The 24,379-nt window shown below is 43.4% G+C and overlaps 1 protein-coding gene across 6 annotated transcripts in view; it reads left to right on the forward strand.

Moving 5' to 3' along the window:
* The window catches only part of LOC147112280 (myelin transcription factor 1-like protein), a 568,764-nt gene that overhangs the window by 92,564 nt on the left and 451,821 nt on the right, over nt 1-24,379 (forward strand). For 5 of the 6 annotated variants that reach the window (XM_085996412.1, XM_085996415.1, XM_085996416.1 and 2 more), the window contains exons 1-2: nt 18,483-18,621; nt 21,023-21,139. The gene's annotated coding sequence lies outside the window, so the exon portion shown is untranslated. Of the gene's footprint in view, nt 1-18,482; nt 18,622-21,022; nt 21,140-24,379 lie in introns of those variants that run through there. The other variant, XM_085996413.1, reaches the window with a different exon arrangement.

The following is a 24,379-nucleotide window of genomic DNA, read 5'->3' on the forward strand; positions in this document are numbered from 1 at the left end:
CATCCTCTAAGAGACCAACGTTTACTTTAGCTACTCTCTTCCTTTTTATATACTTGTAGAAGCTCTTACTGTCTGCTTTTATATTTCTTGCTAGTTTACTCTCAATCTATTTTCTCCCTCTTTATTATTTTTTTAGTCATCCTTTGCAAGTTTCTAAAAATTTCCCAATCTTCTGGCCTACCACTAATGTTTGCAACATTGTATGCTTTTTCTTTCAATTTGATAGCCTCCTTAACTTCCTTAGTTAGCCACGGATGGTTCATCCTTTTTGTAGAGTGTTTCTTTCTTTCTCGACCCCTCCACTGCCTCTGATTCGTCATGCTGCTTGTCCAACATCCAGTATTGGATGAGCAGAATTCTCCATCCCTCTCCCTGACTATCTGAGGCGGAACCAGATTGTTCGCAATCTTACCCGACCCTGAACTGAGCTTTCAACTCCATATCTGCTCCATCAGCAAGGCCGCCTACTTCCACCTCGGTAACATCGCCCGTCTCCACCCCTGCTACAGTTTATCTGCTGCTGAAATCTTCATCCATGCCTTTGTTACCTTTAGACTCGACTATTCTAATGCTCTCCTGGCCAGCCTCCCGTATTGGACCCTCCGTAACTTTGAACTCATTCAAAACTCTGATGCCCATACCCTAACTCTCACTAAGTCCCGTTCACCCACCACCAATAATCCCTCTAATTTTTTTTTCGTGGCCGGTCTCTTCAGCTGGCCCATTCAAATTTTCGCGCGTGCACAGTTTCTTCCGTGTGAAAGCCGGTGAGTGACCTGCGCTGGACCTCCAGTCCGAGCGGGAACGTTACCCATGACCCCTGTGCTCGCTGACCTACATTGACTCCTGATGCCTCAATTTTAAAATTCTCATCGTTATTTTCAAATCCTTCCATGGCCTCTCCCCTCCCTATCTCTGTAACCCTCTCCAGCCCCTACAACCCTCCACGATCGCAGCGTTCCTCCCATTCTGGGCTCTTGTGCATTCCCGATTTTCACTGCTTCTCCACTGACTGCCGTGCCTTCAGCTGTCTAAGCCCTAAGCTCTGGAATTCCCTCCCTAAACCTCTCTAACACTCCGTCTCTCTTTCCTGCTTGAAGATGCTCCTTAAAACCTACCTCTGTGACCACCTGTGCTAATATTTACTGTATGGCTGAGTGTCAAATTTTGTTTGATCATGCTCCTGTGAAATGTTAAAGGCGCTATGTAAATGCAAGTTGGTGTTGTTGCTCCTCTACCAGTTGCAGTCTGCTGCCGCCTGTTATGCGCCACCTTCTCCTGCAAGAAAGAAGGAAGTGTGTTAGTGAGTGCTCTGTGACATGCCTGTGTGATGTGGCAGTCATGGTTGAACAGCTGGCAGTCTGTGCGTGAGGTGTGAGTTGTGGCTGTTAATACTTCTGCAGTTCTGAGTGTGTGAGGGTGAGGCCATCTCCAATAATCTCCTCTGTGGTATCTTTTCAAAGAATGTCTAAAAGTCCATGTATGCCAAATCCACTGTCTTTTCCCCACCCGCCACATCTGTCACCTACTCAAAGAACTCGATTAAATTTGTTAACCACAATCTTCCTTTCTGAAATCCATGTTGGCCGCGTCTAATGATTTTCTCTTCATATAGATATTTATTAATTCCATCTTTAATTAAAGATTCCAAAATTTTTGCTACCACAAGTATTAAACCAACTGGCCTGTAATTACCTGGGTTAACTCTGCCTTCCTTCTTGAAAATGAGTGTTACATTGGCCACTTTCCAGTCCTCAGGCACACATTCACGCTCAATAGAACTCTGAAATATAGGGCCTCCACCAATGTTCTCTTTAAGCTGCCCAGTTGCCTGGAGCTCCCATGTGGGCCACTTGCCAGCTTTACAATAGGAATAACCGCGCATGCGCAGGAATTAAGGCCGCACACCCAAAAAAAAAATTAAAGGGAACATTGGCCTTCACTATTTCTTACCCCATTCCCCTCAGGAGCGTTGGATGTATCCCATCTATTCCTGGTCGTTTTATCCTCCTTTATCTTAACTAACTTCTCTAATACTTTCATTTTGTTTATTATAATGTCCCTCGCCTAGTTTTTACCCAATTCATAATTTACCAGCTCCCTAATATCCTTTCCTATTGTAAGCACTGAATCAAAGTACTTGTTAACTATCCCCGTCAATTCCCGCTTATCTTCGACTAACACACACTATCCTCTCCTCTCCGGGCCCTCACCCCACATTTAACAATTGTGTTTTACTGATGTACTTGTAGAATGCTTTAGTGTTTTGATATTTTTGCTTTCCTTATCTCTTTCTTAATCTCTTATTTTCGTATATTCAGTTTTTTCAGTTAATTATGCACTCTTTAATTTGAGTTCCTTTCTGATCGCTTTATTTATCCACAACATTCTGAAACATTTGAAGTTGTCACTCATATATATATATATATGTATAATTTTGCGATCACCTTTTTAAATATATCCTATTGTTCATCCTGTGTGCCAATATCTCCTTCCACTTCACTTCAGCCACCTCACTCCTCATCTTTCTAAAATCTGCCATTTTCCAATCTGGTGCCCGTGTTTTTGTGTTAAACTTTTCCCTTTCTATTTGGCTCTTAAACATTATCACATGGTCACTTCTCCCAAGGAGTCCAGTAATGCCTCTCCCTGGTAGGCGTACAAATGTACTCTTTGAGGAATGTAAACATTTTAACGCTATTTTAATTGTCGTTGAAATATCACTTCAGCTGTAAAAGCACCCAGAATTGAGCGCTTAAATGATGGTTGCAAAAATAAGTATATAAGTTCACCGTAACTATTTGTAGGAGGCTTCTGCAGAATTCCAGTCTAGACATCTCTGAAATGACATCTTATCACCAGCAGGCTGGAATTCCCCAGTGGTGCCAGAGGGCTAGAGGGTTGTAAATGTTACACCCCTGTTCAAAAAAGGGGAGAGACATAAACCTGGTAAACATAGGCCGGTCAGCGTAACGCCGGTGGTGGGGAAATGTTTAGAGACAAAATTAATTGGCACTTGGAAAATATATGGGTTAATAAATGACAACCAGCACGGGTTTGTTAAAGGAAAATCATGTCTGACAAACTTGATTAAGTTCTAAGATGAAATAGCAGAGATGATAGTGCAGCTAATGTTGTTCATATGAACTTTCAAAAGGTATTCGATAAAGCGCCACATAATGCACCTGTTAGCAAAATTGAAGCCAATAATATTAAAAGGGGCAGTGGCTGCGTGGATACAAAATGGGCTAAGGACGCAGAGAGTAGAGGTGACTGGTTGTTTTTCAGACTGGAGGGAAGTATACTGCGGTGTCCCCCAGGGTCAGTATTAGGACCACTATTATTTTTGATATATATTAATGACCTGGAATTGGGTAAGTATACAGGGCATCATTTCAAAGTTTGCAGATGACATGAAACTCAGAAATGTAGTAAGCAGTGAGGAGGATAGTAACGGACTTCAGAAGGGCATAGACAGACTGGCGCAATCAGGAGGCACATGGTAGATGAAATTTATTGCAGAGAAGTGTGAAGTACTGCACCTGGAAGGAAGAATATGAGAGGCAATTGGTACAATTTTAAAGGGGCCACAGGAACAGGGAGACCTGGGGGTTCACATGCACAAGTCGTTGAAGGTGGCAGGGCAAGTTGTTTTAATCAAAGTGTTATAAAAGCATACGGAATCCATGACCTGATAAATAAGGACTTAGAGTACAAATGCAAGGAAGTTATGCTAAACCATTATAAATCACTGGTTAGGCCCCAGCTGGAGCACTGTATCCAATTCTGGGCACCACACCTTAGGGAGAATGTCAAGGCCATAGAGAAGGTGCAGAGATTTACGAGAATGATACCAGGGATGAGGGAGGGACGCCTCTTATGTGGAGAGTCTATAAAAGCTGAGATTGTTCTCCTTAGTGCAGAGAAGATTAAGGGAAGATTTAATAGAAGTGTTCAAAATTATGAAGAGTTTTGATAGAGTAAGTAGGAGAAACTGTTTCCACTGGCATGAGGGTCAGTAACCAGAGGACACAGATTTACAATAATTAGCAAAAGAACCAGAGGGGAGAGGAGGAGGATTTTTTTAAGCAGCGAGTTGTTATGATCTGGAATGCGCTGCCTGAAAGGGCGGCGGAAGCAGATTCAGTCGTAACTTTCAAAAGATAATTGGATAAATACTTGAAAAGGAAAACTTTGCAGGGCTATGGAGAGGGAGCAGAGAAATGGGACTAATTGGATCGCTCTTTCAAAGAGCCGGCACAGGCACGTTGGGCCGAAAGGCCTCTTTCTGTGCCATAAGATTCTATGAGGGTGAAATTGGACAAGGACGGGGACGTAAAACAGGCAGAATCGCATTTGCTGATTGTTGTAGGACCCGCCTGATATTGAGTTCTATTGAAGTCAATGGAACTGAATATCGGGCGGAGCGTATAACGGTGGGTGGATGCGACACCGCCTGTTCTGTGTCGTTGGCCACGTCTAATTTCACCCCCAATGATTCTACAGGAAACTCTCTCTTAACCGGCAAAATTCAGGAGTAGGTTCAGGTAAGTTTTACTTCATATTAGTGGCCGTGTATCCGGGGTTCCTGGATCTGTGGCCGTGTAACCGGGGTTCCTGCACCTGTGGCCATGCAACAGGGACTCCTGGATCTGCAGCCGTGTAACCGGGACTCCTGCACAAGTGCCGTGTAACCGGGGTTCCTGCACCTGTGGCCGTGCAACAGGGACTCCTGGATCTGTGGCCGTGTAACCGGGGTTCCTGCACCTGTGGCCGTGCAACACGGACTCCTGGATCTGTGGCCGTGTAACCGGGACTCCTGCACAAGTGCCGTGTAACCGGGGTTCCTGCACCTGTGGCCGTGCAACACGGACTCCTGGATCTGTGGCCGTGTAACCGGGACTCCTGCACAAGTGCCGTGTAACCGGGGTTCCTGCACCTGTGGCCGTGCAACAGGGACTCCTGGATCTGTGGCCGTGTAACCGGGGTTCCTGCACCTGTGGCCATGTAACCGGGGTTCCTGCACCTGTGGCCGTGCAACACGGACTCCTGGATCTGTGGCCGTGTAACCGGGGTTCCTGCACCTGTGGCCGTGCAACACGGACTCCTGGATCTGTGGCCGTGTACGGGGCTCTCGTACCTTGGCAAATATACCTCTCTGTAATCTGGACTTTTTGATCAACCGGCACTACGTCAGTCCCGTCAGTGCCGGATAAAAAAGAGTTTCCTGTATATAACATCACCGGCTGCATGTCAGGCAGTAGACAGATTAAAACCTCACTGGCACAGAGTGTTGCAATGCTGATGAAATTCCTCCCACAATGAGAAAAATAATGATTGTCTCAGAAATCTGGGATGTATTTTAAGTGACCAGTTAATGTTCTGTTGTCTCACGTTAGCTTCTTAATATCTATCTGAAACTTTTTCAAAACATCACAGTTTGTTTCTCAAATAAACATTACACAGACTTTGGATGTGTTGTAAGAATTCTCAATCAGCATAGGCATAAGTTTTTGGTTGTTTCATCAAACTGTGTCTTGAAAGTGACAGATTTGAAATTAGCAAATGTGATAGAAACGCTGGATTTCAATTTAGTGTTTCTTGCAGTCCTCTTCGCCTCTGTAGCAGAAAGTACAACACAATTGTTTCTTTCGTCCAAGTATTCCTGGTCATGTAAATGAGTTTGCAACAGTTTCTCTTCATTACATTTTGATTTATCGCCAATTTTAAAATTTCAAGCAGAAAGCCGTTCAAAACCAGAAGATACGACATGGACACAAAAGCAAAATACTGCGGATGCTGGAAATCTGAAATAAAAACAGAAAATGCTGGAAATACTCAGCAGGTCAGGCAGCATCTGTGGAGAGAGAAACAAGAGTTAACGTTTCAGGTCGATGACCCTTCGTCTGATGAAGGGGCATTGACCTGAAACGTTAACTCTGTTTCTCTCTCCACTGATACTACATGGATTTTTTTTTAAATCGGCCCTTTTTATGTAAACTATCTATTGGCTGTACAGCAGCTTACCTGAAGTAAAGTATTTCAGCGGCACTACCCATCTTTTGAATTGTCACTTCTGGTGAAGGGTGACACACAAATTGTTGATTGACCCGATATGGATTCCCTGTTTCAGTTTTCTAACATTTGCGAGTTTTCTTTGCATCTCTCGTGTTTCACTGAATCCGCAGAACTAGCAGTTCAAGGTGTCTGGTGCAGGACTCACCGTCGTCACAACAATAACTTAGGCTATTATAATGGCCCTGAAATTAGGATCGGGAGCTTGCCGCGCGTGCAAGTCCCCGATGTGCACTCACCCGGCGCACTGACATCTGAAGCCCGGGCCTGCTTGCATTTCCTGTCACAGGCCCGGTTCCGATGTCGGCGCGCTGTGCTTACCTGATCCAGCGGTGTAGTTAGTGCGATGTGCCGGCTGGGATCAGGTGAGCACTCTGCAGCCAATCGGGGAGGGGAAACTCATTCATGAGTTTGAGAGTAAGAGCTGTCAAACTCATGAAAAGTATGGGCTGCCAAAACACTAAAACTTTAAATAAAATTTTAAAAAACATCCCACTGATTATATTAACTATAAATAAGTTTTTAAAAATGTTTTAAACAATTAATCAATTTTTTGAAAAAAATAAATTTTTAAAAAATAGGGTCTAAAACTAAACTTACCTTACTGTAAATTCTTTAAAAATAATAAACCTGTGGAAAAAAAATTTCTAAATTGTACTAAAAGCCCACTTACCTGTAAAACTAAGTACTTACGTCTGGTTTTTCCACGCGTAAAAACCGGAGGCCTTTACACTCGGGCAACTCTGGAAAAAAAAAGGAATTTCACTGCGCACGCGCTGCCTGTGCAGTCGCACGCGTTCTGCCTCTTAACCCCTTGAGTCAGAGGACAGGAAATGCCGGTTGTCAGCGCATGCGCTGTGCATGCTGAAAACCGGCAATTCCTCCGGGCACACGCGTGAGTACCCCGTCCGTACTCATGCGTTGTGACAGGAATTACTGGGCCAATGTCTCTGGTGTAATAAACTATCTCAAGATGCTTCATAGTGGCAAATAAAAACCCATAACTTGACACCATGCTGTAAAAAGAGAAGGGTTAGGGACAAGAACCAAAGGCAAGATCAAAGAGCTAGGTTTTAAGGAGGCTCGTGAAGGAGGGCAGTGAAGTAGTAAAGCGGTAGGTTCTAGCACTAGCAGGCCATTGTGTGGAGCCAACGTGCTGAAGGCTGTGCTGCTGAGGGTGAAATTGGGGGACGGGGGGTTGCAAAGTAGACCATAGTCGGAAGAGTGGAGGGCCTGTGATTCAACAAAGGGCTGAAGGAGGTTTCAGAAGTAGGGAGGGGGCAAGACCAAAGAAAGACTTATAAATAAAGGTAAATCCTTTTGAAATTGATATGTTGGGGATGGCAAGCTACTGAAGTATTGTGTGCAGTTTTGGTCGCCTTATCTGAGGAAGGATGTTCTTGCCATGGAGGGAGTGCAGCGAAGATTCACCAGGCTGATACCTGGGAAGGCTGGAATGATGTATGAGGAGAGATTGGGTTGATTGGGCTTATATTCGCTGGAGTTTAGAAGAATGAGAGGGGATCTCATTGAAACTTATAAAATTCTAACAGAACGAGACAGACTAGATGCAGGAAGGATGTTCCCGATGGCGGGAGAGTCCAGAACCAGGGGTCACAGTCTAAAGATAAGTGGTAAGCCATTTAGGACAGAGATGAGGAGGAATTCCTTCACCCAGAGACTGGTGAACCTGTGGAATTCTCTACCACACAAGGCAGTTGAGGCCAATATATTCAAGAAGGGGTTAGATATATTTCTTAAGGCTAAAGGGATCAAGGGATATGGTAAGAAAGCAGGGACAGGGTACTGAATTTGGATGATCAGCCATGATCGCATTGAATGGCGGAGCAGGCTCGAGGGGCCGAATGGCCTACTCCTGCTCCTATCTTCTATGTTTCTATGAAGGTTGGCAAGGACAGGGTGATAGGGGAGCAGATTTAGTGCAGCATAAGATGCAGGCGGTGGTGTTTCAGACGAGTTGCAGTTTGCGAAGGGTAGAACGAAGGGGCCAGTGAGGCGAGCACTGAAGTAAACTGGAGGTTTGCCGCAAAGTACTTCAGCGGTAGTTCTTCTTCTTCTTAGGCAGTCCCTCGGAACCGAGGATAACTTGCTCCCACATTAAAAATGAGTTCTCAGGTGACTGATGAGTCCAATGCGGGACCTACAGTCTCTGTCACAGGTGGGGCAGACGGTGGTTGAAGGGGCGGGTGGGTGGGGTGCTTGGGTTGACGAGCGCTCCTTGCGCTGCCTGCGCTTGGCTTCCGCTTGCTCCCGGCGAAGAGACTCAAGGTGTTCGGCGCCTTCCCAGATGCTTCTCCTCCACTTTGTGCGGTCTTGGGCCAGGGATTCCCAGGTGTGGGTGGGGATGTTGCACTTTTTCAAGGAGGCTTTGAGGGTGTCCTTGAAGCGTTTCCTCTGCCCACCTGGTAGTAGGTGAGTTGTGAGGTGGGGGGAGGGGGGGCGCCGAGCCAGTGATGTTGCTGAGATGGAAGTAGGTGGCTTTTGGTAAGGCAGAGAGGATGTGGGGTTTGAAGATCAGCTGAGGTTCAAATAGGACACCAATGGTCCACTTCGCCAAATTCAGCCTGAGTGGGAAGGCCAGGGAGAGGAATGAAGACAGGCGTTGAGCGGTGGAGTTTTTGGTGAAAGCCAAACAGCATGGATTTGGTCTTGCCAATATTGAGTTAAAGCAAGTCCTTGCTTATCCGGTACTTAATGTTGGCTGAAGAGTCAGACAGCTCAGCGGTGGGTGTTGAAGGTGATGACAATTGTTGCATAAAACCTAAAGAACACTTATTAATTTCCTGTAAAGGAGGCTAATTTATATATTTGTTGGCTGTATGTGTGTGTGGGTAGACTCATTTGTGTTAACACAATAAGAATGGCAAAAAAATAGAATTTTGTGGTGAGATAGAAAATCTGCTTAAATTATTTTCTCTTTGTGTAAGTTTTCTTAAATTCAATTAAAAAGAAGTTTATTGTTCTGATGGGGGGGAAGTGGGGTGATGTAATTCTGTGCTCATCAAGCTGAAAGATATTCAGTGCTGGAAAATAGAAAATCTTTCCTTTTTTTGAAGCCAGCGTCAGCATCAAGAACTCCCGGGTCAGCCACATCAAGTGAAGCTCCCTGCACTCTACCTCACTAGTGCACTCCCTACTTCTCAACCAAGTTAATTCCTTCTCCCACAGCAGTCTTCACTGTGGCCACCGAGTCAGCTTGCTAATTTAGCAACAATCCGCTTCTCATTATTTAGGGTTTTGTGCTGTGGACTCCTTCTTACTAGAAACTGGATTAAGACTGCCCCCAGAGTTATTTCAGTTCGGTCTTTGTGAGAGAGGAGATTTTCTTCACATCAGTCTGGGCTGGCTGGATTCAGAGGCAGGTTCTACAAGTGGGAGCACATTGGTTGAACCTGAGATGCCATCAAATCCATACGTACTTTTAAAGTTATTGTGGTTTTTACAGCCTAATTTGCCATCTAAAATAAATAGGAACATGGCAAAGATTAGTGGATGTGCATTTATGAATCCTGCACTTTACTTTGGCCTTATTGAATTTTTGAAGCTAATCTGGATTTGCATTGTTTGTTGCTGAACGTAATAGGATGAAAGACTTCTTAATTCTACCATCTTTGCCCTTTCCCTAATTCATTGCACTCTTATCGCCTTCTGTCATTCTCCTTTTCTCAGTCGCCCGGTCCATTTCAGTGCTGATTTTCTTTGCTTCCTGCCTTTGCTGACTGCCCCACTTGTGATTTAGTTTTACCTGCCTTCCCATCTCCCTTTCTTCACTGCTATCATTTTATTCCTCACTGCAGTTCAATCTTCATTTTTCTCCATTTTTCACTTTCCTCGGTGCCTCAGTTTATACTGATCTCTGTTCCTTTCCTGCTACCTCCCACTCAATTTCCATTCTCCGCCTTCCTGCTCCTCTATTTGTAAATGTGCAACAACAGAATACATATGGGAGAAGTAACGGTAAATAATAAATTAATACGGAGCACACAAAGAAAATGGTAACATTATTCCAGCACAAAATGAAAAAAGAAAAATTTAAAATGGAATATTGCAAAGGGGAGATTAAAATGTGATCATATAAGATGTATAAAGATGAATTTTAAAGATGAGGATCAGATTGTAAGAGAAAAAAATTAAAGACAAAATGGAATAATTATAAATACAGATTTCATAAGGAAACTAGTAAAATAAGTATTGAAGGAATACTTGAAAAAAAGCACAAAGAACAATCAGTTCCTTTTTTATTTGCGTGCAAGTGTGTTCAGTTTGGGTACAGTTACATGTAGCAGCTGTCATGTGTGCATGCATGCTGGTGTGCACATTTATATAGGTGACATCTGCATGCTGCATTGTGTACTTACTATTGTGTATGCTTCTGAGGTCTGTGCCTCTCTGCCAGTGTGTGTTGGGTGCTTGTCAGAATGTTATGTATGATCGTGCTGACAGACAGGGCATGTAGAATAGTTTTATACTAGTTCTTGAAACAGATGGTCAGATTGACAGTACAGTTTATAAAGAGACACAGTACGGGAATGGAGATGGTCTTGCTCGAATCTGATGGGTTTTTGAGGCGCGGTTTTATAGTTGTGACCATTTTTTGTATGCGGATTTTCATTGCTGCCCTGCAGAAAGAGAAGAGTCTGTAACATCAGAGCCGGCATGTGGCAATTAGTGAATTAAGCATGCCAGTGCACTTCAAAGCACCGCTGAGAGTGAGACGTGTGTAAAAGGAAGTCAGCAGGTAGAAGATAGAAGGCGAATATGATTTCTTACGGTGCACTTCAATTTTCTGGGCAGTTCAGGAGACAGCAAATGGTATGCTGCAGAAAGAGACTCATAATCAACCGCACTGATATTTGAGAACGAGGACATTTGATAAGAATGAATCTGGGAAAGCACAGATTACATAATCATAGAATGTTACAGCACAGACAGACCATTTGACTCATCAAATCTGTGGCTGGGGTTTTTCTCCACATGAGCTACCTACTCCAATCCCACTCCCCCGCTCTACCCCCCCACCTATAACCTTTAATATTCCTCTTTATCAAGCAACTATCTAATTCCCTTATAAAAATAATGATGTACTCTGCTTCAACGTAAGAACTTAAGAAATAGGAGCAGGAGTAGGCCATTCGGCCCCTCGAGCCTGCTCCGCCATTCAATAAGATCGTGGCTGATCTTCTACCTCAACTCCACTTTCCTGCACTATCCCCATATCCCTCGATTCCCTTAATATCCAAAAATCTATCGATCTCTGTCTTGAATATACTCAATGACTGAGCCTCCCCAGCCCGCTGGGGTAGAGAATTCCAAAGATTCACAACCCTTTGAGTGAAGAAATTTCTCCTCATCTTAGTCCCAAATGGCCGACCCCTTATTCTGAGACTGAGACCGTTGGTTCTAGACTCCCCAGCCAGGGGAAACATCCTCCCTGCATCTACCCTGTCAAGCCCTGTAAGAATGTTGTATCTTTCAATGAGATCCCCTCTCATTCTTCTAAACTCTAGAGAATATGGGGGGAAAATTCAGTGTCGCCCTGTTTGGGGTGCCATTATCGGCCGTGCACAAAGTTTAGCGCCTGGCGCTAATTATCGCCTCCGACGGCAAACTTGGCTGTTATTGCCCCTGGATGTGATTGGAGCGCTAAATCAGGCGCTTCACACTTGTCTTAAGGCGCAAAGGCCGAGGAGCGAGGCGCTACCTCAGAGCGCTGGTGAAGCAAGGAAGGGCAAATCAAAATATACCTGCAAAGTGCTGGTCAGTACCCAAAACTCCTTCACACAGCGTTGAATCTCTCCAGAAGTCTCTCTCTCTCTCAGAATGCGTGGTGCAAAAATGTCACCAACAAAAAAAGGCAGGAAGTGGTCGCCTTTAAATAGTGCCCCCCCAGTCCCTTTCTGACTGCAAAATGCTCCACTCAACCTGTCGTTGCTAGCGGCAGGCGGTAAGGCAGGGGGCGCCACTCAATATCCGGTCCGGGGCACTACCGGGGCGTTGCGCGCTCGACTGACGTCACGATCTGCCGGCGCAGGAGATTGTAGCGGTAGTGTTTAGCGCCGCCGCAAAATGTCTAGTTAATTTTGCGAGAGGCGCAAACATCGCCGCGCCCGGGCGCTAGTTGCTTTGCGCCCCATTAGTGTCCTCTTAAGGCACTAACGGGAGGCGCAAACAACTGAATTATTCCCCCTATCGGCCTAGTCTACTCAATCTCTCCTCATAGGACAATCCCCCCATCCCAGGAATCAGTCTGGTGAACCTTTGTTGCACTCCCTCTATGGCAAGTATATCCTTCCTTAGGTAAGGAGACCAAAACTGTACACAATACTCCAGGTGTGGTCTCACCAGGTCCCTATATAATTGCAGTAAGACGTCTTTACTCTTATTCTCAAATCCTCTTTTAATAAAGGATAACATACCATTTGCTTTCCTAATTGCTTGCTGTACCTGCATGTTAACATTCAGTGATTCGTGTAGAAGGACACCCTGGTCCCTCTGAACACCAACATTTCTCAATCTATCACCATTTAAAAAATACTGGGCTAGAAATTTGGTGCATTTGCACCTGTGGTTAGTGCCCTTGGCTTGAATTAGCGCTCCACCTCCCTCTTGGGACGCTAAAACTGAAGTTAGCGAACGCCGGCGTCGTTTTTTGCCGGGTGATAAATTTAGCGCCCAGGCGATGTTAACGACCCAAAATGGTTGCTAATGAATTTTCCCCCACTCTGCTTTTCTATTTTTCCTGCCAAAGTGGATAACTTCACATTTCTCCACATTACATTCCATTTGCCATGTTCTTGCCCACTCACTTAGCCTGTCTATAGCCCCTCGAAGCCTCCTTGCATCCTCCTCACAATTTACATTCCCACCCAGCTTTGTATCATCAGCAAACTTGGATATTTTACATTTGGTCCCCTCATCCAAATCATTGATGTAGATTGTGAATAGCTGAGGCTCAAGCACTGATTCTTGCGGTACCCCACTAGTTACAGCCTGCCAACCCGAAAATGAGCCGTTTATTCCTACTCTCAGTTTTCTGTCCGTTAACCAATCCTCAATCCATGCTAGTATATTACCCCCAATCCCATGAGCCCTAATTTTGTTTAATAACCTCTTGTGTGGCACCTTATCGATCGCCTTCTGAAAATCCAAATACGCCACATCCACTGGTTCCCCCTCATCTATTCTGCTAGTAACAACCTCAAAAAACTCTTACAGATTTGGCAAACGTGATTTCCCTTTCATAAATCCATGCTGAATCTGGCCAATCCTATTATTATTTTCTAAGTGCTCCGTTAACACGTCCTTAATAATAGATTCTAGCGTTTTCCCTACTACTGATGTCAGGCTAACTGGTCTGTAGTTTCCCGTTTTCTCTCTCCCTCCTTTCTTAAATAGTGGGGTTACATTTGCTATCTTCCAATCCATGCGAACCATTCTAGAATCTATGGAATTTTAGAAGATGACAACCAATGCATTCACGATCTCTATAGCCACCTCTTTTAAAACCCTAGATTGTAGACCATCAGGTCCAAGGGATTTATCGGTTTTCAGTCCCATTAATTTCTCTAGTACTATTTTTTTACAATACTAATTTCTTTCAGTTCCTCATTTTCGCTAGACCCTTGTTTCTCCACTATTTCCGGGAGGTATTTTGTATCTTCTTCCATGAAGACAGACACAAACCATTTCCTTATTCCCCATTATAATTTCTCCTGTCTCAGCCTGTAAGGGACCCACGTTTACTTTTGCTAATCTTTTCCTTTTTACATACCTATAGAAGCTTTTACAGCCTGTTTTTATGTTTCTCGCTAGTTTACTCTCATATTCTATTTTCCCTTTCTTTATCAATTTCTTGGTCCACCTGTGCTGAATTCTAAAATCCCCCCAATCCTCAGGCTTATTACTGTACTCATTATAAGCCTCTCCCTTTAATCTGTTACTATCTTTAATGTCTCTTTTTAGCCATGGTTGGACCATTTTTCCCATGGCGTTTTTATTCCTTAAGGGAATGTATATTCGTTGCGAATTATGAATTATTTCTTTAAATGTTTGCCACATCAAAAATGATTTGCGGAAAAGAACTCTACATCCTAACCACCCTCTGTGTAATTCCCTGGATCTAGTGCATCTACAATGCCATTATTTTAATGTGAAAAATTTGCAGGGCAATGGGGAAAGAGCAGGGGAGTGGGACTAATTGGAGAGCTCTTTCAAAGAGCTGGCATAGGCACGATGGGCCAAATGGCCCCCTTTTGTGCCTAATGATTCTATGATTCTAAATCCTTCCTGTAATGTGATGCACTAAAATGCACACTACTCCAACTACATTATAATTAATGTCTTGTATAAGTTCAACATTACCTCCTTAGTTTTGTCTTCTATACCTGTACCTATAAAACCATGGATTCTGTTGGTTTTTGTCACCTTTAATGAACTGTGTATCTGTATACTGAGGTCCCTCTGCTCCTCTACTCCATTTAAAATCTTACCATTTAAGTTGCATTTGCTTTCCCTCTTCATACTTCCAAAATGTATTACTTTCACATTTTTCGACATTGAACTGCAGCTACCACCTGTCTGCTCATCCTGCATGCCTACCCATGTCCTCTTGCAGTCTTTCATAGTCCTTGTCACAATTTGTCAACCTTTCAATTTTGGTGTCATCGGCAAATGTCAATATTGTTCCATCACTCCTAAGTCCAGATCATTGATGCACATCGTAAATAAGAGTGGCCCCAGTGCAGACCTCTGTGAAACACCATGGGAGGGAATTTTAATCCCCCCACCACCACGGGTGGGAGAGAGTCGGGAGTTAAATTGCAATATTTGCAAAAAAACGACCCCATCCAGCTGCAAACATGCCTGCGTCAGGGTATCTGAATAACCCGCTCTGGAGAGGCAGGTCCATAATTATAGGCTCAGTTCCTGATATTTTGGCAGCAGCTTGAAGTTAACGCCACCTGCATGGGCAGTTCAGAGACGATTCACACGGTTAATTCCAGAGATGAGGGGGTTGACGTATGAAGAACGGTTGAGCAGGCTGGGCCTACACTCATTGGAATTTAGAAGAATGAGAGGTGATCTTATTGAAACATGTAAGATACTGAGAGGACTCGACAAGGTAGATGCAGAGAGGATGTTCCCCCTCGTGGGGAAATCTAGAACTCGGGGGGCACAGTCTCAGAATAAAGGGTCGCCCCTTTAGAACTGAGATGAGGAGGAATTTCTTCTCTCAGAGGGTCGTAAATCTGTGGAATTCTCTGCCCCAGAGAGCCATGGAGGCTGGGTCATTAAATACATTTAAGGTGGAGATTTTTGCAAGATAAGGGAGTGAAGGGTTATGGGGAGCGGGCAGGGAAGTGGCTTTGAGCCCAAGATCAGCCATGATCTTATTGAATGGCGGAGCAGGCTCGAGGGGCCAAGTGGCCTACTCCTGCTCCTATTTCTTATGTTCCCAGGGCACAGGAAACCCAGCAGCTAAAGAGGGATGGGAGCAGACGGATACAGCAAGGAGTTGCTTGTATAGCACTGTTTTCAGGCCAGGAGGAGCAGGAGAGCGGCCCCTGGTCCCTCGAGAAAATCTTCTGCTGCGATTGTCTGACCGCCCCAAGCCCCCCCGCCCCACAACCACCTCCCACCCCGTGATCTCTTCCGGCCCCCCTCTCCCTCCCGATTGCCAGTCTGACACCTCCCACCAACCACGCGATCTTTGCTGATTGTCGGGGACCGTCCCCATCGATCCCCGGCTGCACCTATCTATCTCTGGCTTTCCCGCCCAGCAGCCAACCCGCCTGTCAATCTGTCCAGCTGCCGGGTGGGAAACGGAGTAAAAAAATGATCATGAGGTCCTGCCCTTAAATTCAGCAGAACTCCGCGTTCCCAGGATTTCCGGGTTTCACACCTGCAAACACGTTCCCCTGCTCCCTCCCCATCTCCCCATAAATATTAGGGCCCACATCTTTCCACCCAAAACACGACTTTGCATTCTGCTCTCTAACCATAATGTTTATTCATGTGGCCATATTACCTTTAATTCCATGTGTCAACGTCTTTGACATACGTGGTAACTTAAATAATGCTTTTCAAAAATTCATATAAACCACATCCACTCATTTCCTTTATCTGTTATTTCTATAAAGAATTCTGTAAGATTTGCCAAGCATGTTCTGCCTTTTAAAAATCCACGCTGATTAACCCTTATTAACTCATGTTTCTCCACGTGCTTAATAATTTCAACGTATATTATAGACTCTGTAGTTTGCTAACAACTGAAATAAGACTAACTGGTCTATAATTTCTTGGCTTATCCTTGTTTTATTTTTTTGAAGGGGGAGTCATATTTATCACCGTCCAGTGCTCTGCACAATTTTCCTTTCCAAAGAATTTTGGAAAATTATAATCAATGCCCCTCCTATTTCTTCACAAGCTTTCCTCAATATCTTTGGATGCCAACCATCAGATCCCAGTGATTTATCCATCTTAAGTTTGAGTTATTTCTTTAGTACCATTGCTCTTTCAATAACCAAATAAGGGCAGCACGGTGGCATAGTGGTTAGCACTGTTGCCTCACAGCGCCAGGGACCCGGGTTCGAATCCGGCCTCGGGTGACTGTGTGGAGTTTGCACATTCTCCCCGTTTGCGTGGGTTTTCTCCGGATGCTCCGGTTTCCTCCCACAGTCCAAAGATGTGCGGGTTAGGTTGATTGGCTATGATAAATTGACCCTTAGTGCTAGTGGGGTTACGGGGATAGGGTGGGATATGTGTTGGTGTAGGGGTTACGGTGATCGGGTGGGATATGTGTCGGTGCAGGCTCGATGGGCCGAAATGGCCTCTATCTGCACTGTGGGGTTTCTGTGATTCTGTGATTCTGTGAACCTCCACGAACAGGTCTACAGCCATCTAAGAAATAAGAGCATAAGAACATAAGAAATAGGAGCAGGAGTAGGCCATACGGCCCCTCGAGCTTGCTCTGCCATTCAGTAAGATCATGGTTGATTTTCAACCTCAACTCCACTTTCCCGCCCGATCTCCATATCCCTTGATTCCCCTAAAGTCCAAAAATCTATCGATCTCAGCCTTGAATATACTCAACGACTGAGCATCCACAGCCCTCTGCGGTAGAGAATTCCCAAGATTCACAACCCTCTGAGTGAAGAAATTTCTCCTCATCTCGGTGCTAAATGGCCGACCCCTTATCCTGTGACTGTGACCCCCTAGTTGTAGACTCTCTAGCCAGGGAGAAACAGCCTCTCAGCATCTAACCTGTCAATCCCCCTCAGAATCTTGTATGCTTCAGTGAAATCTCTGGTGGTTCGACAATCCACCTTTTCTGTGAAAGCTGAGGCAAAGTGATTATTTAATATTTCTACCATTCCCTTCCTCTATACTACAAGTTTGCCTCTTTCATCTCTTAGCAGCCTTACCTCAACACCTACAACGACTCCCACCACTACCTCTACACATACCCCTACCATTAGCATGACTATCCTCTTACTTCTAATGTGACTATAGAGAGGTTTTTTCTTGCTGTCTATGTTGTTTGCCTCCTCTGATGTTAAAGATTCAATGGCACTGTTTGAAGAAGAGCAGCGGAGTTCTCCTGGTGTCCCGGGCAATATTTATCCATCAATCAACATCACTACAGATTATCTGATCATGTATCTCATTTCTGTCTGAGGGATCTTGCTGTGCGCAATTTGGCTGCTGTGTTTCCCTATGTTACAAGAGTGACTACACGTCAAAAGTTCTTCATTGGTGGTAAAGTGCTTTGGGATGTCCAGAGTTCATGAAAAGCACCTTCCTTTCCTTTCAGTATAGCACCAAAGTTGAAATGAATTGGAAGGAAGACCCAGCAAATCAAGAGTAACGGTTAAGAAATACCAATCTTGGGTTTTATAAGCATGTAGTTGACATGAAGTGAAAACTGAGGGAGGTAAGGGGTTTCACAGTTTAAGGTCCTGGAACAGTAGTTAGAGTAGGAGATAGCGCAGTGAGTCTTGATTTCAACACCGCGAGGATGCAAGGAGGAGAAAGAGCTTATAGAACGTAGGAGGAAGAGAAGAAAGTTCAAAAAAGAGCTAGATAAGTATCTGAAAAAAGGATGGGATGGAATATCTTGTATAGATATAGGTGATGGATAATTGTCCTGAGTGACATTGATTATGCTATGGTGCCACTTAAATCATAAACCCACTATTATACAGGGCCATCTCTTTTTGGTTCCAGTCCATTTGGGACAGTTACATGTGGAATGCAAATAGCTGTTGCTAACTAACATAAATTGTGATGTCATCTTGGTATATTTTGTGCATGGTTACATGTAGGGCTGAGAGAGAAATTTCAGTTTTCTCATACATTTTACCTGTGGTTGTTCATTCTTCGCAGGAGATGAAATAGCTGCACCAAAGTCATCAGAGAATAAATTGTATGCAGTTTTCTGGAGGGAGTGGACTTGATCGGTTGAATGGCTTTCTCTCATTCCCTACTTTAAGTGTGGTGACAGGAGGCAGCAGAATGTAGATAAAGGTGGGCGCAAAGGAAAATACCTATCTATATAATAGATGCAATATGTGGAAAAGATTTGTAGAAGACATGCCTGATGGCTAGAATCTTTAATGTAATACAATCGATAGCTAAAATGTATTCATCTTAATAGTAAGGTAACATATATATATATATATATATAGTCGGTAGAAAGGCTTTTTTTTTGTTCTTGTGTCCATTAAAACTGATATAGCTTGTGGGCAATCTTTAACACTGTATCAGGCAGCAGCTGATGGGTAATTGTCCTGAGTGACATTGATTATGCTATGGTGCCACTTAAAACATAAACCCATTATTATACAGGGCCATCTCTTTGGATGGAGGGTCTTTAGATCCCCAGTACAGAATAAAACAGAACAATAGAATTTCTCTTACAATCTACAGATCAATGGAAGCATGTTCCAAGCTTAATCCCTTGAAGCAGACTAGATTAGTTTTTCAGGCAAGTTTATAATATTTCATTTATATAATTAATAAAAAGAATGAACTCGTTAAAAATAACTTGACGTTTCCCCCCCCCCCACCCCCGTATTTGAGGTGCCCTATTCTTGCTTTACTTGTGTCTGTCGTGAAAGCATCATGGTCGCGGCAAGTCGAAATGGCCGAATACAATCAAGACTTTTCTATATATTTTTTTCCTCTGGCCAGAGGCTTTTTTGTTCTTTCTTGTAGGGCCCAAGCTTAGTTTTCTCATTTCTACTGCTCATCAATACAAAACTGATTTGACGCTGAGCTGTATAATAATAAGCCTTTCACCAGCCAGGCCTGACACTTGCCTTGTAATTAAGGCCTTGATAGTTGTGTTGATGGGAAATGAAAGAAAATGGCCTTGTTCTCATTCCAGAGAATGATTGCTGGTTCTGGTACTCACCTGAATTCGACCCATTCTGCATTGTGAACATGATTGCTGAAGTGTGAGTAATTGCAGTACAGGCAGATGACATTTTCACAAAGCATACTCCCCACTATTCCAAAGGGAATTTGCAGAATATTTGTCTGTGAAGCTTATCAAATGTGTATTTAAAAATGCCCGTTAAAAAGAAGGGGGAAAATCGCAGACAAATACTAAAATTTTCACCTTAACCTGCACTTGAAAAACATTAATCCCGCAGTGTCATTTTAAATTTTTTTTGCCCTAAAGAAAAATCAGTGATAATGCTTGTGAGTAATATCACCAAATATAATTCCTAAAATGTTTCTATCAGGTAGATGCTCCATATTTCATAAAACACCTTTGGAGTAGAAATGAAATTCTACGACAAGGCATTTGACTTGTCCTGGATAAGGAACAATCTGGAATATTAAAGCAGCTGTTCAGGAATGGAGTTTTTTGAGAGAGGAAGCATAGCAAACTGCTTCCATTCCCATAGCCCTGCCCGAACTTTCGTTAAAGCCTCGATTCTAAGAAGACGGTGCTGACATAAACAATGCATGTCAGATCACAGATGCAGTTCCAGTGTCTGGCTGGGGTTGCTGGCCAAGGTGCTGAAATAAAGCGAAGCATATGCTTGTACCAGGGAAGCAGTAGAAGGGGCAGTGTTCAAAGCAGCTACAGCCGACAGAAATACATGCGAGAAAACCCTGAATACAGTTCTACTTTAATGGAGAATTGAAACATATTTCTCCCCCCCCTCCCCCCCAAAAAAATTTGCAAACATTGCGATGTAAGCAGCCAGTTTTGGGGGGTTGCCTATTCCAAGATCGTTTGCACGGTAGATAGGTGTCTAAGTCTTGTGTGCACTTGGAACAAGAGAATAATGCTGAGATGTTACAGAAAGCATTGACTACATGTGTAAGTAACAGGACGTGAAGTTCAAAGTGGAAACCTTGGAAGTATAAACCTCTAAACTTAAATATTTATTCGTGGAATCTAAAATACTGATTTTTGTTTTTAAATCACCATACAGTGTACCGGCTTACTCTGTTGCTTATTTTGCACTGTATCAGCCAGGGTTAAATAATATTTAGAAGCAAATTTGTTTCTTTCAAATCTGCAGTGGTGCTTTTCACGCTATTAGGAGATTTATGGTAGAGCAGCTCTCCTGTGGTTGCTGATTTTAGCTGATTATAAACACCGTGCCAGGCCCCCAAGGGTCCCTTCATTTTCCTGACACACTTGACTGCTGCCCCATTAACACTTCGTCTGTTATTGCAATATACCAATTTTAATTAGTATCATTGAATTTGGAGCTTGACGTGAAAATAATGCAGTATATATTTTTTGGTTACGAAAAAGATGTGACTACTTTTACTACTATTCCTTATTACTGGAGACAAAAGAAGTAAATACACTATATATATTTTTTTTAATAATTCCTTTCCTGTTTGGTTTTTGACGCGTTATTTCCCTGGTTTAGATGTTACCTTCTCACATTTTCCATAGAAAATGAATTCAGAAGAAAACTGGTGAATCGGCAGACGTGGACTCACAGCTGCTGTGACAAGCTCAGAGGAGCAAAGTGTGGACCAAAGAAATAATCACGCCACCAAACGACTTCAGGTACAGAACCATCAAATGAAAGCTCTATTTTGGAGTCTTTGAACAGTTGAGTTTTCCTTGTCTTCTTCAGTCTTTTCCTTCCATTTCTAAAAAAAAAAAAAATGATTGCTAACCGCTGTGATATTATCTGCTTGCTCTTTCATGAGTATTCACAGGCAGTAAAGGAGCTGTATTATTTTTGCATTCACTGTCACCAGATGATTCATGGGTAAAAGGCCCCTTTTGCCGTTCGATTAGATGATGCATATGCTGTTCTTGTTGCTAAAAAAAAAAATCACGCTCCTAAGTAGAATGAGCCTTTACAGAATCATGCAGCACTTGATAAGAAAGGAGGCTAGATAAATTGTAAAGCCAGAACGAGATGGGAAGGGGATAAATCATACGCCTATCTAGCTAGGCTTTTTTTTAATCAACAGTGATTGTACAATGATAGACTGGCTGCTTTCAGATGCAAAGAGCTATTTAATTTTTTTAACTATTTTTCAAATGCAGATTTTTGGTTGTAGGTTCTCTAATTATTTTCAGTTATGGTTTTATGGAAATTTTAAAAATTGTACCATCGGATAAATGAAGTGTCTAATGCAGCAGCTATTTAAATGGATGAAGATTATAAGAGAAAATAAAAATGAGAACAAAAGAACATCCAATAATTATGACGTTTAAATGAAATCAGCAACTAACTGGTTAACAGAAAGTACACACTTTTGCATGAAAAAGCAGTGTAGCGTTTCTGTTGGTAGATAGGAAAATCCCAAGCAATGCTGCTTAGCAGGACAGTTGCACAGACATCCTTGCAATGTAAATAATGTCTGTAATATTAAAACATTACCAAATTCCATTGAAAAGAGGGTAGAGAAAAAAAAGAGACATGTTATGAATAAATTAGCTATTAGAACTTAGAATACCAACAATATCATCACACTTCCCTACTTATAGGATGGGTTTCATTTTGTTTAATATGCAGTGCAACAAAAATGTTTTTTGCTGTGAATTTTGTACATTTTTCACTGGTCTCTCTCTCTCTCTCTCTCTCTCTCTGTCTGCTGCTGTCTACTTCTTTTAAGCTGCAAAGAAAAGGAAGGAAGTGGCATTAGTGCCTGATGTACCAGGAACGGCAGCTTATCGTTCCATTTTTCAGGTGGTGTGTCCCAGACTCTTTGATTATTTGCGTTGCATATAATTTGAATCGTTGTTGACCAGATCCTCTGATGGGTAATTTGGTTAGATGCACCATCTTGATGTGGTACTTAGTCATGTAGTCAATGAAAGCCCAAAGTTCACGACTGCAGTGAGAGCGTTGCAGCAGCCCCCTGCATTCGGGAGAGGACGATTGGGTAGGCTTTCTGCTCTTTGCCTGCTACCCAGCAGTGCCTGCTGGAAATGCCTGCTGGTGCAAAGAAAGATGGGCACAGCGATGGCGGACCCGAGGAGCAAGTAGTCACCCAGCACTCACTCTCTCCATTCACATACACACAAACAAGAGGTTTTACAGGACTGCGATTGCCTGGGGAACTATATTTCAGCATTGAGCTGTAGCGTTAAAGGTAAACAGAAAAATAATGGAGATAAAAGAAAAGAACTATATAGAGTAAAAATAAAAAACAAACTTATATCGGACATTGAAAAAAAAGAAAGACTTGCATTTATATAGCGCCTTTCACGACCACCGGACGTCTCAAAGTGCTTTACAGCCAATTAAGTACTTTTGGAGTGTAGTCAACTGTTATAATGTGGGAAACGCGGCAGCCAATTTGCACACAGCAAGCTCCCACAAACAGCAGTGTGATAATGACCAGATAATCTGTTTTTGTTATGTTGGTTGAGGGACAAATATTGGCCAGGACACCGGGGATAACTCCCCCTGCTCTTCTATGAAATAGTGCCATGGGATCTTTTACATCCACCTGAGGGAGCCTCGGTTTAATGTCTCATCCGAAAGATGGCACCTCCGACAGTGCAGCGCTCCCTCAGCACTGCACTGGGAGTGTCAGCCTAGCTTTACGTGCTCAAGTCCCTGGAGTGGGACTTGAACCCACAACCTTCTGACTCAGGCGAGTGTGCTACCCACCGAGACACAGCTGACACTACATTGATAGGTCAGGTCCCCCCGCTAAAAGGTCCTTAGTACCAAATACTGTCCTTTGCTGCTACATAGTGGGGAAGAAGAAATGATCTTAGAACTTGCGTTGCATTTGACATCCTCTTGGGAGAAATGCAACTGAAGTTCTGGTGCACCGACATGAATACTTGGTGGAAATGGATTTAAAATGGTCAAAATACATTGCTGAAGAATGACGTGTTGGTTTATTTTACCGTTTAATAAAAAATAATTTCTCTTTTTTTACTCCTCTCACTTAGTTTCCTTGCCTCAGCCCCCTTTCCTTTGGTGGGTGGCTGACTCTCAGGCCATTGCAAAGACTGCTCCTTATCCTATTGTGAGAGGTGTGCATGAGCACCCCCTAGGTTAATGACAGTCTGATTCTTACTCTCGCTCTGTGGAGAAGCACACGCCTTCTGCTTGGCTCCTTCTCACTAATCAGAAGGTAACCTTTTGGTGATCCTGTGCCCTAACATTCCGCCACACTGCTTTCCCTCTTCATCTGAAATATCCTTTTATTTATTTTTTGCCGAGACCAATTTGTCATGCTTTTTGACTGTTGCCCCAGATGCGATTAGCCAACTCAGCACAGACCAGAGAATCGACCTGGAACCCAGCTGTACTACATGGCTACATATCACATCACACGGTGCACTTACTGACTAAGTAATCAAGGAGTCTCTTTTCTTAAAAAATCATATGCAATGCTAATATATTAGCTTTCCAGAAGGATAGAGTATTCTGCTATTTTCAAGTTTATCTCCTTGCTCAGACAATTGGAGCTTTCAAGACGGAGATAGCTAGATTTTTGTTAGGTAAGGGTATCAAGGGATATGGAGTTGAGGTGCAGATCAGCCAGGATCTAATTGAATGGCGGAGCAGGCCTGAGGGGCTGAATGGTCTACTCCTGTTCCTAATGTTCCTATGTTGCTTGGGTACTTGAGGTCATGCACCATCTATGGCAACTGGAGCTATCAGACCCCCCTGCTCCCCAGCCTTCGCTAATGTCACTCTTTGTCCTGCTACCAGGTGTTGCGAAAAAATGAGACGGCCATCGTCCCACCTTCAGTTTTCTCCTTATCCCTGAGAAAATGCTTGGCTTGTTTTCCCACACAATGGAGCCGAGTTTGTTTTCATTATCA

Source organism: Somniosus microcephalus, chromosome 9, assembly GCF_052327205.1.
Source record: "Somniosus microcephalus isolate GS21.2 chromosome 9, FLI_Smic_1.0, whole genome shotgun sequence".
NCBI lineage: Eukaryota > Metazoa > Chordata > Chondrichthyes > Squaliformes > Somniosidae > Somniosus > Somniosus microcephalus.